At 51.1% G+C, this 12,013-nt stretch overlaps 1 protein-coding gene across 1 annotated transcript in view; it reads left to right on the forward strand.

Moving 5' to 3' along the window:
- Window positions 1–12,013, forward strand: part of STEAP3 (STEAP3 metalloreductase) — a 197,349-nt gene that overhangs the window by 97,419 nt on the left and 87,917 nt on the right. The gene's annotated exons all lie outside the window — the stretch shown is intronic.

The raw sequence follows: 12,013 nt of genomic DNA on the forward strand, positions 1-12,013 counted from the left end.
CAGGCCGCTCTGCACACAGATGCGAGCCTAGAGAGTTTGAGACGACTTGCCGGGACGCTCTTCTCCGAGACTGATAAGGAGAAGGTGTTCTGGGAACGAGGAAGGTTGTACCGGGAGACCGTACCCGGAGAATCACAAAAGGAGTGGTTGAGGGAAAGACAGCTGGTCGTCCCGCAGCAATTCCGGGGTGAGTTGTTACGGATTGCCCATGAGATCCCGCTAGCTGGACACTTGTGGATCAGCAAAACTAAGGCCCGGCTGTCTCAACACTTCTATTGGCCTAAGATGGGACAGATGTGTCAAACTACTGCCGCTCCTGTATCACTTGTCAAAGAGTGGGGAAGGCGGGGCCTGCTCTTAAGGCTCCCCTGATCCCTTTACCAGTGATAGAGGAGCCTTTCCAGAGGATCGCGGTGGACATTGTGGGCCCGCTGGCCGTCCCCAGCAGCTCTGGAAAGCAATACATCCTTACTGTGGTAGACTACGCTACCCTGTACCCAGAGGCAGTGGCTCTGTCCTCAACTAGGGCAGATTAGGGGGCAGATGCCCTGTTGGCTATCTTTTCACGTGTAGGGTTTCCCAGGGAAATGCTTACTGATCAAGGGACCCAATTTATGTCTCGCCTAATGCCTAATGGAGGCTCTCTGTACGAGAATGCAGGTGAAGCACCTGGTATCGAGTGCGTATCACCCACAGACCAATGGCTTGTGTGAACGCTTCAATGGTACCCTCAAACAGATGCTACGCATGCTGGTTGAGACCCAAGGGCGCGACTGGGAGCGGTACCTCCCACACCTGCTATTCGCTTACCGAGAGGTTCCACAGGCCTCGACGGGGTTCTCTCCCTTCGAGCTCCTGTATGGCAGGCGAGTCCGGGGACCCCTTGGGTTGGTAAGAGAATGATGGGAAGAGGAGCCGAACCCTTCTGAAGTGTCCATAGTGGAGTATGTCATGCGCTTCCGTGACAAGATGCAGACCTTGACGCAGTTGGTGCATGACCACATGACGCAGGCTCAGGCTGATCAGAAGCACTGGTACGACCAGAACGCCCGGGACAGGACCTACCATATGGGTCAAAAGGTGTGGGTGCTGGTCCCCGTACCAACGGATAAGCTTCAGGCAGCCTGGGAGGGCCCGTACGTCGTCCACCAACAGCTCAACCCAGTCACTTACGTGGTCACGCTTGACCACGCTTGGGGTAGGCTGAAAGGCCTTTCACGTCAACATGATGAAGGCTCATCACGAACGTGAACCTTTCGTCCTACCGGTCTGCAGCGTGCCCGAAGACGGGGAGGAAGACACCCTCCTGGACATGCTGGCCCAAGCCAAGGCCAATGGGTCCATAGAGGACGTGGAGGTAAGCGCCTCGTTAACTGAATCCCAGCGGTTGCAGTTGCAAACCACACTGGAACCCTTCCGGGTCGTGTTCTCCAACCGACCTGGGAGGACTAAGTTAGCAGTCCACGAGGTGGACACCGGGAATCACGCCCCACTACGGCGAACACCCTATCGAATCTCTGACCAGGTGCAGCAGATTATGCGCCAAGAGATCGATGAGATGTTACAGCTGGGGTTGATTCGACAGTCAAAGAGCGCGTGGGCATCACCTGTAGTTCTCGTGCCAAAGAAGGACCGGACCACCCGGTTCTGCGTGGACTACAGGGGGTTCAACGCCATCACTGCCTCGGATGCGCACCCAATGCCGCGCATCGAGGAGCTGCTTGAGAAGTTAGCAGGAGCAAATTACCTAACAATAATGGATCTGAGTCGAGGATACTGGCAGATTACCCTGAGCCCTGAGGCACAGGAGAAGTCTGCCTTTATCACACCCTTTGGACTGTACGAGTCCACGGTCATGCCCTTCGGCATGAAGAATGCCCCTGCCACTTTCCAGCGGATGGTCAACCTCCTGCTTCAGGGACTGGAGAAGTACGCCGTGGCGTACTTGGATGACATTGCCATCTTCAGTCCCTCCTGGAAGGAACACCTGCAGCATTTCGAGGAGGTGCTCAGGCGAGTTCACCAAGCAGGACTGACTATCAAGCCGGGAAAGTGCCAGATGGGCATGAGGGATGTTCACTACCTGGGGCACCGGGTAGGCGGGAAATCCCTGAAGTCAGAGCCTGACAAAGTGGGAGTGATCGTGAACTGGCCCACTCCCGTGACCAAGAAACAGGTGATGTCCTTCTTGGGCACTGCAGGGTACTATAGGCGCTTCGTACAGCACTATAGTAGCCTGGCAAAACCTTTGACGGACCTCACCAGGAAGAAGCTACCCCACATCGTCAACTGGACAGATGGCTGTGAGGGGGCCTTCCAGACGTTGAAAACCGCACTGTGCAATGCCCCTGTGTTGAAAGCAGTCGACCATTCTTGGTGCAGACCGACGCCAGCGAGTTTGGCCTTGGTGCTGCGCTCAGCCAGGTTGACTCGGAGGACCAAGAGCACCCCGTGTTATACCTGAGCCGGAAACTTTTGCCGAGGGAAGTGGCCTACTCCACCATCGAGAAGGAGTGCCTGGCCATAGTCTGGGCCCTGCTGCGCTTGCAGCCCTACTTGTACGGTCGCCCCTTCACTGTGGTGACTGACCACAACCCTCTGCGCTGGCTAAACGCCATGTGTGGAACCAACGGCAGGTTGCTACGCTGGAGCCTTGCCCTTCAGCAGTTTGACTTCACCATTGAACACAAAACGGGCAAAGAGCATGGGAATGCAGATGGACTGTCCTGCCAGGGTGAACCTACTGAGGTGCCCATGGAGGCATACCATGGGGTACTGCCTCCCTAGCGCACACCAAACGGGGGAGGTGTCACGATATTGTATGAAATATCATAAGTAGTTTTCTTGCTAGCCTGCTGTTGCTTCGGGTAGCTAAAGGACAAAGGCTGGAGTCTGTACACTCCAGGAGGGGTATCTATGGTGCCGTGGTCGGTGGTCCACTCTGGTGAGGGTGGTGGTAGCTCTTTCTCAGGCGGGATGGAGTGCACAAGATGTACTGGACGAGGTGGGGCTGCGTGGGGCTCCCTCTGAATCCTGGAGGGACAGACCAGACTGCAAATGTCCAGGTTGCCCACACCCATAACATCTCCTCTTTGTGATACCCCCAGGTCATGGTCGGAACTGTTAGGGCCCAGGATTGGGAGGCGTGATTGTCATCGGCTTGCGACTAGGTGGAAGGGCAGATATAATCGGTGCGGGAGAAGGCCGTGGTTCATTGTCCAGAAGCATCCTCCATTGCGGTCAGATAGTAAGGGTCTCATCAGCCAGGGCTGCAGCTCTATCCACGGTGCATGGCGTGCACTCTCGGACCCATTCCCGCACCTCTGCGGGGCACTTGGCAAGAAATTGTTCTATAAGTAACGCCTGTATAACATCTTCCACAGTAAAGGCGTTTTTTCCATCATACATGACGGCACCACGAGAGAGGGGATCCGCCCATCAAGGACAGGAAACCTTCAAGATAAAAGGGGCGGCTCCTCTCTCCACATCAGTTGGTTTCCGAACCCTCAAGATGGAAGATTGAAGAGGATGCCGGGATCTGGGTCGGGTGGATTTGGGCAGGCGCTGTCTGCTGCACCCGTCACCAGGTACCCGTAGTCACCTCGGGGGTCAATGTATATCATGCCCCCCCTGAGCGAAGCATGGCCACAGCCCGCGAGGCGAGGTAAGCGAGCATCGGTGCCCGGGCGAGGTAAGCTCCTCGGAGGTTTGGTGGCCCTCCCTGTCGAGTGCAGGTCTCCCCCCTTCCCCCTCCTCCTTGACGGTACCTGAGGCAGAGGTTTGAAGCAGAGTCTTGTGAGTGAAGAGGCTGCCTGACGTTGTGGCGTGGATACTCCCGGAAGCCTCCCTCCAGCTGACACCAGGTATCCGGGGAGGTATGTGCGCAGCAGGGGGGGGACAGATTCTTCGGCGCGCACCGCAAGCAGAGCCGGGTGCGCGCCTGGAGGTAAAGCGCGCACAGGCACTGAAGCCGGCGGCAGCGGGAACCCTCGTGCAGGAGCAGGTAATGGGGGATATGAAAGCGCGCACCGGAAGTAAGGTCCGGGTGCGCGCGCGCTGACTCTGACAGAGGCAGGATCAACCAGGTAAATGGTGGATATTAAAGCGCGCACCGGATGTGGTTGCCAGGTGCGCGCTTGGACATATGCATATAGCGCAGGGTCGCGCTGACAGCTGACAGGCGCAGGATCAACCAGGTAGTTGATTGCTTCACGTGCACCGGAAGTGGTGCAGGCACGATCAGCCAGGTAATCATTCATGATTAATGAAGCGACCAATGGTAGCAGGATCAACCAGGTGATTCATTAAAAAAAAAAAAAAAAGAGTGAATCTATTTAAACAAGCCAGCTGCGCTGCCCTGTGTCACTAAACCAGGCAGGTTAGAGGTGACTACTCTTGTTGCGTGCGGGTGCGTATAATGGAGAGTTTCTCGCCAGAGCATTTGATGCCACAGCAGGAGGTGCAGGAGAGGCGGTCTCGCTCAAGCGAAAAGAGCCAGACCCGCCATGGCAGCAGCAGAAGCCGCTCGGACAGTATACGGCATACCAAGGAGGGGTCCCTAGTCTCATTGGGAGACACGGAGAAGACCAGCCAACCTCCGGATCCGGTACCCGTACTTTGAAAACGTCCGAGTGGTGAGTGAACTACGAGAAAGTCCAGTACGCTAATGCCTGTTCTTTTCTCTTCTCTTATCTCCGTCTCTCCCCTTTTTTCTTACATACATTGCGGGGTGGAGTATAGGAGGTCACCAAAAAATATAAAACGAAGACTAAAAATAGAGAATGTCCCTTATGTAAAAAGCCCTTAATATCATCTTTGGGTTAAAAACTGTGTCAGGACTGTATTAACCAGACTGTGGCGGAGGAAACACCCTCCTTTACGGACAGCTTAAGATCTCTGATCCAGTCCGAAGTCTCCAAATCCGTAAGAGCATTACAGACACCTGACACAGATGCCAGATCTAGGGACAGATCCAGCCCCTCTATAGCATCCCAAAGGGATTCCTCGGGGTCAGAGCAGGATTCTGACACGGCCCGCTGTTCTGATAGTAGCTCTGAGGAGGAAGACACCTTTCCGGCAGAGGCTACAGATAAACTTATTAAAGCTGTTCGCTCTACCATGGGGCTGGTAGAGGAGAAGGCCAAAAAGACAGCCCAGGAACTCATGTTCAGTGGCCTACAAAAGAAGAAACGGAGATCATTCCCTGTTAATGATCAAATTCAAGAACTAATCAAAAGGGAATGGCAAAGGCCGGAAAAGAGGTCCCAGATAACTACATCCCTTAAAAGAAGGTATCCCTTTGAAGAGGAAGCATCCTCATCTTGGGACAGAGCCCCAAAAATCGATGTGGCGGTCTCAAAAGTGGCCAGGAAGTCCTCCCTGCCGTTCGAGGACCTAGGTTCTTTAAAAGAACCTCTGGACAGGAAGGTGGACAGTTCCCTGAAGACAGCTTGGGAAGCCTCAGCGGGAACACTAAGGCCAGCTATCGCGGCCACTTGTGTCGCCAGATCCCTTAAGATCTGGATAGACAACCTGGAGGAACAGGTGGAGCAAAAAGCTCCCAGGGAAGCTATTCTAGAGTCACTTCCAACTATGAGGGCAGCGGCTATGTTTCTGGCTGAAGCATCAGCAGACTCTGCTAGGCTGGCAGCAAAATCCGCAGCATTAGCTAACACTGGACGCCGTGCCGTATGGCTCAAATGCTGGCCAGGGGACACTCAGGCCAAAATGAAGCTTTGTTCTTTGCCTTGTGAGGGAAACTTCCTGTTCGGACCGGCATTAGATGAGGTACTGGAGAAGGCCGGTGATAAAAAGAAGAACTTCCCAAGACAGCCGTTTCAGCCCTTTCGTCGCACCTTTCGGAGAGGCCAAAAGTTCCGAAGGCAGCAATACAGAGACCGGGACAGGAGCAACCTGGACAAGCGACCCAGGGGAGGAAAGGGCTTCTATTTCGGCAAGTCCCCCAGAGACACCAAAAAACCCTCCCAGTGACGGTCCTTCTCAGGTGGGAGGGAGGCTCTCTCACTTCCTTCCAGCCTGGGAGAGGATCTCCTCCAGCATATGGATCCGGCAGATCGTAGGATCAGGCCTAAAGCTAAAATTTCACCACTGGCCTCCAAGAAGGTATATGCAGACCCCAGTACAGTCCTCCCAAGAGAAGCAAGACAGTCTGGAGGGGGAAGTAACATCACTCCTAGACAAGCACGTCTTGGAAGAAGTTCCTATAGACGAAAGGAGGGAAGGATTTTATTCCCCTCTTTTTCTCATAAAAAAACCGGACAACTCTTGGAGGACAATTATAAATCTAAAAGGCCTCAACAAATTTCTTGTAATACCATCGTTCAAGATGGAGACCATAAAATCTGCGGTGAAACTTCTCTATCCCCAGTGCTACATGTCCGTCCTCGACCTCAAGGACGCTTATTATCACGTCCCAATCAGACAGCAAGATCGTCAGTTCCTCAGAGTGGCAGTTCAGATGGGGTCCCAGCTGCGTCACTTCCAGTACAGGGCTCTGCCCTTTGGGATAGCAACCGCCCCACGCGTATTTACGAAGCTGATTGCAGAGGTCACAGCACATCTCAGGGAAAAAGACACTCTAATAATTCCCTACTTGGACGACTTCCTGATAGTGGGGAAAAACTTTTCTCACTGTCAGGAGCAGGTCAGGATAGTGATGGACACTCTTCAGACACTGGGATGGCAACTAAATCTCAAGAAGTCCAAGTTAGAGCCGGCAATGGTCCAGAATTTCCTGGGGATAACGGTGGACTCCGTGACACAGGAGTGCCGCCTCCCAGAAGAAAAAGAGGAAAAAATCAAACAGATGATTATGGCCACATTAAAAAAGCCGGAAATGACCTTGAGAAGGGCCATGTCGGTGTTAGGGTCCCTAACCTCCTGCATACCGGCAGTAAAATGGGCCCAGTTCCATGCAAGAGAACTGCAATGGTGTGTGCTGCAGAACGACCGAGAACTTCAGGGACAGTTAGAGCAGAAGCTCACTCTCCCACTCTCTGTGCTCCAATCTCTCAGATGGTGGTTACAGATAGTCATCCCCCAGAGGAGTTCCCTGGACATTCACAGCCTCCATGGTAATCACAACGGACGCCAGTCCATGGGGATGGGGAGCTCACTCAGACACACTATGGGTCCAAGACCCCTGGGCTCAAGAGGAGAAAGATCTATCCTCAAACGAGTGGGAGCTCCTAGCAATAGAAAGGGCGCTAGAGAGATTACTTCCACACTTGGCAGGGCATCATGTGAGAGTCCTATCGGACGACCGAACAGCGGTCGCATACGTGAACCACCAGGGAGGCACCCGCTCTCGGGCACTGATGCACATAACCACAAGACTCATGTCTCTAGCCGAAAGGCACTTCCTGTCATTATCGGCCCTGCATATCCGAGGTGTGGACAACATAAAGGCAGACTTTCTAAGCAGGAACCACTTGAGGCAAGGGGAATGGTCCCTAGAAAAGTCCGTTTTTCAATGGATAGTGCACATGTGGGGAAAACCCAGGGTGGACCTCTTTGCCTCAAAAGTCAACAAGAAAGTCCAAAAATTCTGCTCCCTGAACCCTACAGACAGGCCGTTGGCAGTAGACGCCTTCAGCATAAAATGGACATCTGGACTCCTGTATGCCTTCCCACCGATATGTCTAATCCCAGTGGTTCTGAGGAAGATCAGGGAAGACAAGGCCAGAGTGATCGTGATAGCGCCCTTCTGGCCGAAAAGACCGTGGTTCTACTGGCTGAGAGTGATGTCAGTGACGGACCCGTGGGTTCTCCCGGAAGACCAGGACCTTCTAACTCAGGGTCCCTTCAACCACCCGCAGAACTCCGGGCTTCATTTGACAGCCTGGCATTTGAGCGGTCGTTACTAGAGAAAGAAGGGTTCTCAGCTGGGTTAATATCCACCTTGCTCAGCAGCAGAAAACCAGTAACGACCAAGATCTATGGGAGGATATGGAAGAAATTCCTGTCCGGCTCAGGGCCAATACGGGAAGGGGAGGTCCCGATAGTGGCAATACTGGAGTTCCTGCAGAAGGGCTTAGATCTGGGGTTAGCTGTTAGTACCCTCAAAGTACACATTTCAGCCTTAGCAGCCCTATTCAACTGTGACCTGGCAAGTAATAGGTGGGTGGTGAGGTTTATCCGAGCCTGTAGTAGAGCTGACTCTGTTCCATCTCCTACTCCTCCACCATGGGATCTGAATTTAGTGTTAACAGCCCTGACGGAAAGCCCCTTTGAGCCGTTAAATACAGCTTCAGATAAAATACTAACATTAAAAACAGCCTTGTTAGTGGCACTTACATCGGCCCGTAGGGTAGGGGATTTACACGCGTTGTCAGCTGACCCTCCTTACACACAAATCATGGACGATAGGGTTGTATTAAAATTAGATCCGGCGTATCTCCCCAAAGTGGTATCGAGATTCCATAGAGCTCAGGATATAACCCTACCCTCTTTTTGTCCCAAGCCTAGTAACAAAAAAGAGGAGAGACTCCATTGCCTAGACGTTAGGAGATGTATCCTACAGTATCTAGAGTACAAAATCCTGGAGGAAGCAGAGGGCTTTATTTGTTTCGTTCCAGGGGTCAAGGAAGGGCCTTAAAGCCTCAAAACAGACTATAGCTAGATGGGTGAGAGAGGCCATTATTCTAGCATATAGTAGTGCAGGCAGGGTTGTTCCACAGGGTCTGAAAGCCCACTCCACGAGGGCCATGGCGACGTCGTGGGCGGAGAGAGCAGATGCTACCATCGACCAGATCTGTAAGGCGGCCACTTGGTCCTCTCCGTCTACATTTTTTAAACATTATAGACTAGACCTATCTGCTACCTCTGATCTCACATTTGGGAGAAGAGTGTTACAAGCAGTGATCCCTCCCTAAAGAGAATACAAATCTCTGTAACTCTCTCGTGGTGCCGTCATGTATGATGGAAAAACACGGGTATTACATACCTGGTAATGTGTTTTTTCATGAGACATGACGGCACCCTTATATTCCCACCCTTTTGATCAGGTCATTAGTTGGGTGCATTATTAGCATTATTTTTTTATTATACACTCCCTGGGGTATCGGTGAATAGAACCGTATAGGATGTATTATTTATGTGTACACTAACCAGCGGAGTTCCTCTCGTACTCTGTAAAACAACTGATGTGGAGAGAGGAGCCGCCCCTTTTATCTTGAAGGTTTCCTGTCCTTGATGGGCGGATCCCCTCTCTCGTGGTGCCGTCATGTCTCATGAAAAAACACATTACCAGGTATGTAATACCCGTGTTTCTGCTTCCAACCATCTCCGACATGCCTGGGACATCTTATGTGCAGACATCCTAAACGATCCCCCTGTGGTGCATGGGAGGTCTCGGAACTTGGCCCTATATGAATCTGGGGTGATAGCATGGTAATCCAGGATAGTCTGCTTTACAATGTGTCACGATATGGTATGAAATATCATAAGTAGTTTTCTTGCTAGCCTGCGTGGGCTAAGCCCCCCTTCTTGGAGTGATGCTGCAGCAGTTGTAGCTGCAAATTCCTGGCTTTCCTTCTCAGAGAGTGTGGGGGTTAGGAGAGCCAAAAGTATTTACGACCGGCATTTCCTGTGTAAGCTCTTGTTCAGCTATAAGTGAAGTAGAAACTTCGAGGATCCATGAAAGATTCTTTGTTTAGTTTTTGTTAGATATTAGGCAAACTATTTAAGCTAGAAATACGAAAATATATATTCTTATTCTCACTCGGTGTACCTACCCATTCCCCGAAACACGGGCTTCTAACTCCGTCTGGTAAAGAAGTAGGGTTTTCTCTGTAAATATGTATCCCAGATAGGACATATTTGATCTCATTAGAATGCTCACGTTAATCCGAGATGAATGATGGGTTGGTTAGGACTATGAGATGTTTTGTAGCAGAATTATAGAAATTAGATATAGGTTAGGGTAAAATCAGTAAACTGAAGAGGTAGGAGGGACGAGGTGATCCAACCCCTTTCTGGGATGTTACAGGCTTAAGCTATAACTGTCTGCACACATCCCCAGCTTCCTTCTTGTCCTATTTTCCTGGAAGAGCTGAGTACATCCCATGAGCTGGGACGTATGGAAAACTGCCCTAGCCTGGTTGCCTGTCATGCTTTGAACATGTAAGTGTTGCTTTTTCTCATTTATTCCCTTTATGTTATAATTACCCTTGTACATATTTGCAATTGTCTCATATATAACATCTTTATAAAATATTTTTGATAAAGCACTGCCTAATTTTTTATGGGATATAATATTATATGTTAGTTCATTCTCCATGCTCTAAACGCACCCTGTCTCTGGAAGAGAATTACGCTACTGTTACTGTTGTGTTGGGTTAGCTTCGGACCCATTTAATCGAAGTAGGTGGCAGCATACATTTTGTACTGGGTAGTTGGGTGGCGTTATAGCTACTGCTGCGTTGATAAACTACTCCCACTCAGGCAGGAATAATTATCGCGTCGCTGCAGCATGCCCAATAGCCAGTACATAGCAAGCAGCCTGTCTGGCGACTAATTACCCTAGGTGCAGTACCTAATCTGACCTGAGAGTAAGGGGGGCGCCAGAGAGCTGCAAGTTTTAAGTGGAACTGTAAGCAGGATATACATAAATCCCTGCAGTTCGTGGTATATAGAAAAGCAGTGGGATACCTAGAATAAGCCCCTGCTGTAAACTAAGAGGTCAATAGCCTTGTGGGAATCGTGACACAATGTTATAATCCTGATTCTGCTGTGTGTCAATGGTTCGGTAACCCTCCGCCAGGCTACCGTTCAGGAGTCCCACTAACAAACGCATCCAGCCAGAGTGGGGCACCTCCATCACATCACTTCTGCTCAAAGTCCTTGAAGAACCCCTCCACATCTTCGGAAGCCTCATCAAATGGCTTAAACTCTGTCCGGGTGATCCGTACAGGCTCCCGGATCGCTGGGTTTATACTCCACATTGTGTTACTCCCTCTTTCAAGCTCCATTGCTTCTTGTCTCCGCTGTGCCCGGCAGGCAGCCTCCTCCTTGTACTCCTGAGGGACGCCTGGGCCCAGAACCGCCATCTCTTCTTCATACCACACCACCCACTGGCTTTTTGGGGTGGGGTCCCCATCTCCTGGGCTCGTCCTTCAGACATATGGGAGGAGGTGGCCGGGCTGGCACCCACCAGTAGGTCAATTAAGGCCTCTTTAGCCTGTCCCTGGTAGTTCAGGCCCAGAACTCTGGCTCTCTCTCCTGTAAACTGGGCACAGTCCAATTTCTGTACTCACTCTGTTGGTGGTTCTCCATTAGGTCACGCTCTGTTGATCCCACTGCTGCCACCAGTTGTCACAGGTTCCTTCTCCGGTATCACACAATCAACAGAGCGAGGGAAGTGTGAACAATCTCAAGACCTTTATTGAGGCAAAAATATGGAAGGTCCATATATACGATCCACCACACAAAGGATCAAATAGTCCAGAACACGAATGCGGTTCAGTAACAGGATAAAAGTCCAACAATCCAGCAGAGGATAGCATAGTGTATACACTCTTCTTTCTCTCTGAGAGGCTGTGGTCACATCATCATTCCACACAGGACTCATCTGTGTCTCACCTCCCTGATATTTTAAGTCTCCCTCCTCATTCACAGGTCAGGAGGGGGCAGGTCTCAGGGGCTCATTGTTTCAACAAGCTAGGTCAACATGTCATTAGCATATTAGCAGACAATACAGTGCTGTGGGGGCTGATATCAGATGGCAGCAACAGCCATTCATCAATTAGCAAATAACTCCTTCTACAAGAGAACACCATGAAAATAAGTAAAATAGAAAAATACACAAAAATGATACCCCCTTAGCATATAACACCATCACAGTCCCGCACACTGTAGATAACGACCCGCACACCGTATATAATGTCCCGCACACCGTATATAACGTCCCGCACACGTATATAACGTCCTGCACACTGTATATAACGTCCCGCACACCGTATATAACGTCCCGCACACCGTATATAACGTCCCG

This window comes from Ranitomeya imitator, chromosome 7 (assembly GCF_032444005.1).
Source record: "Ranitomeya imitator isolate aRanImi1 chromosome 7, aRanImi1.pri, whole genome shotgun sequence".
NCBI classification, from domain to species: domain Eukaryota; kingdom Metazoa; phylum Chordata; class Amphibia; order Anura; family Dendrobatidae; genus Ranitomeya; species Ranitomeya imitator.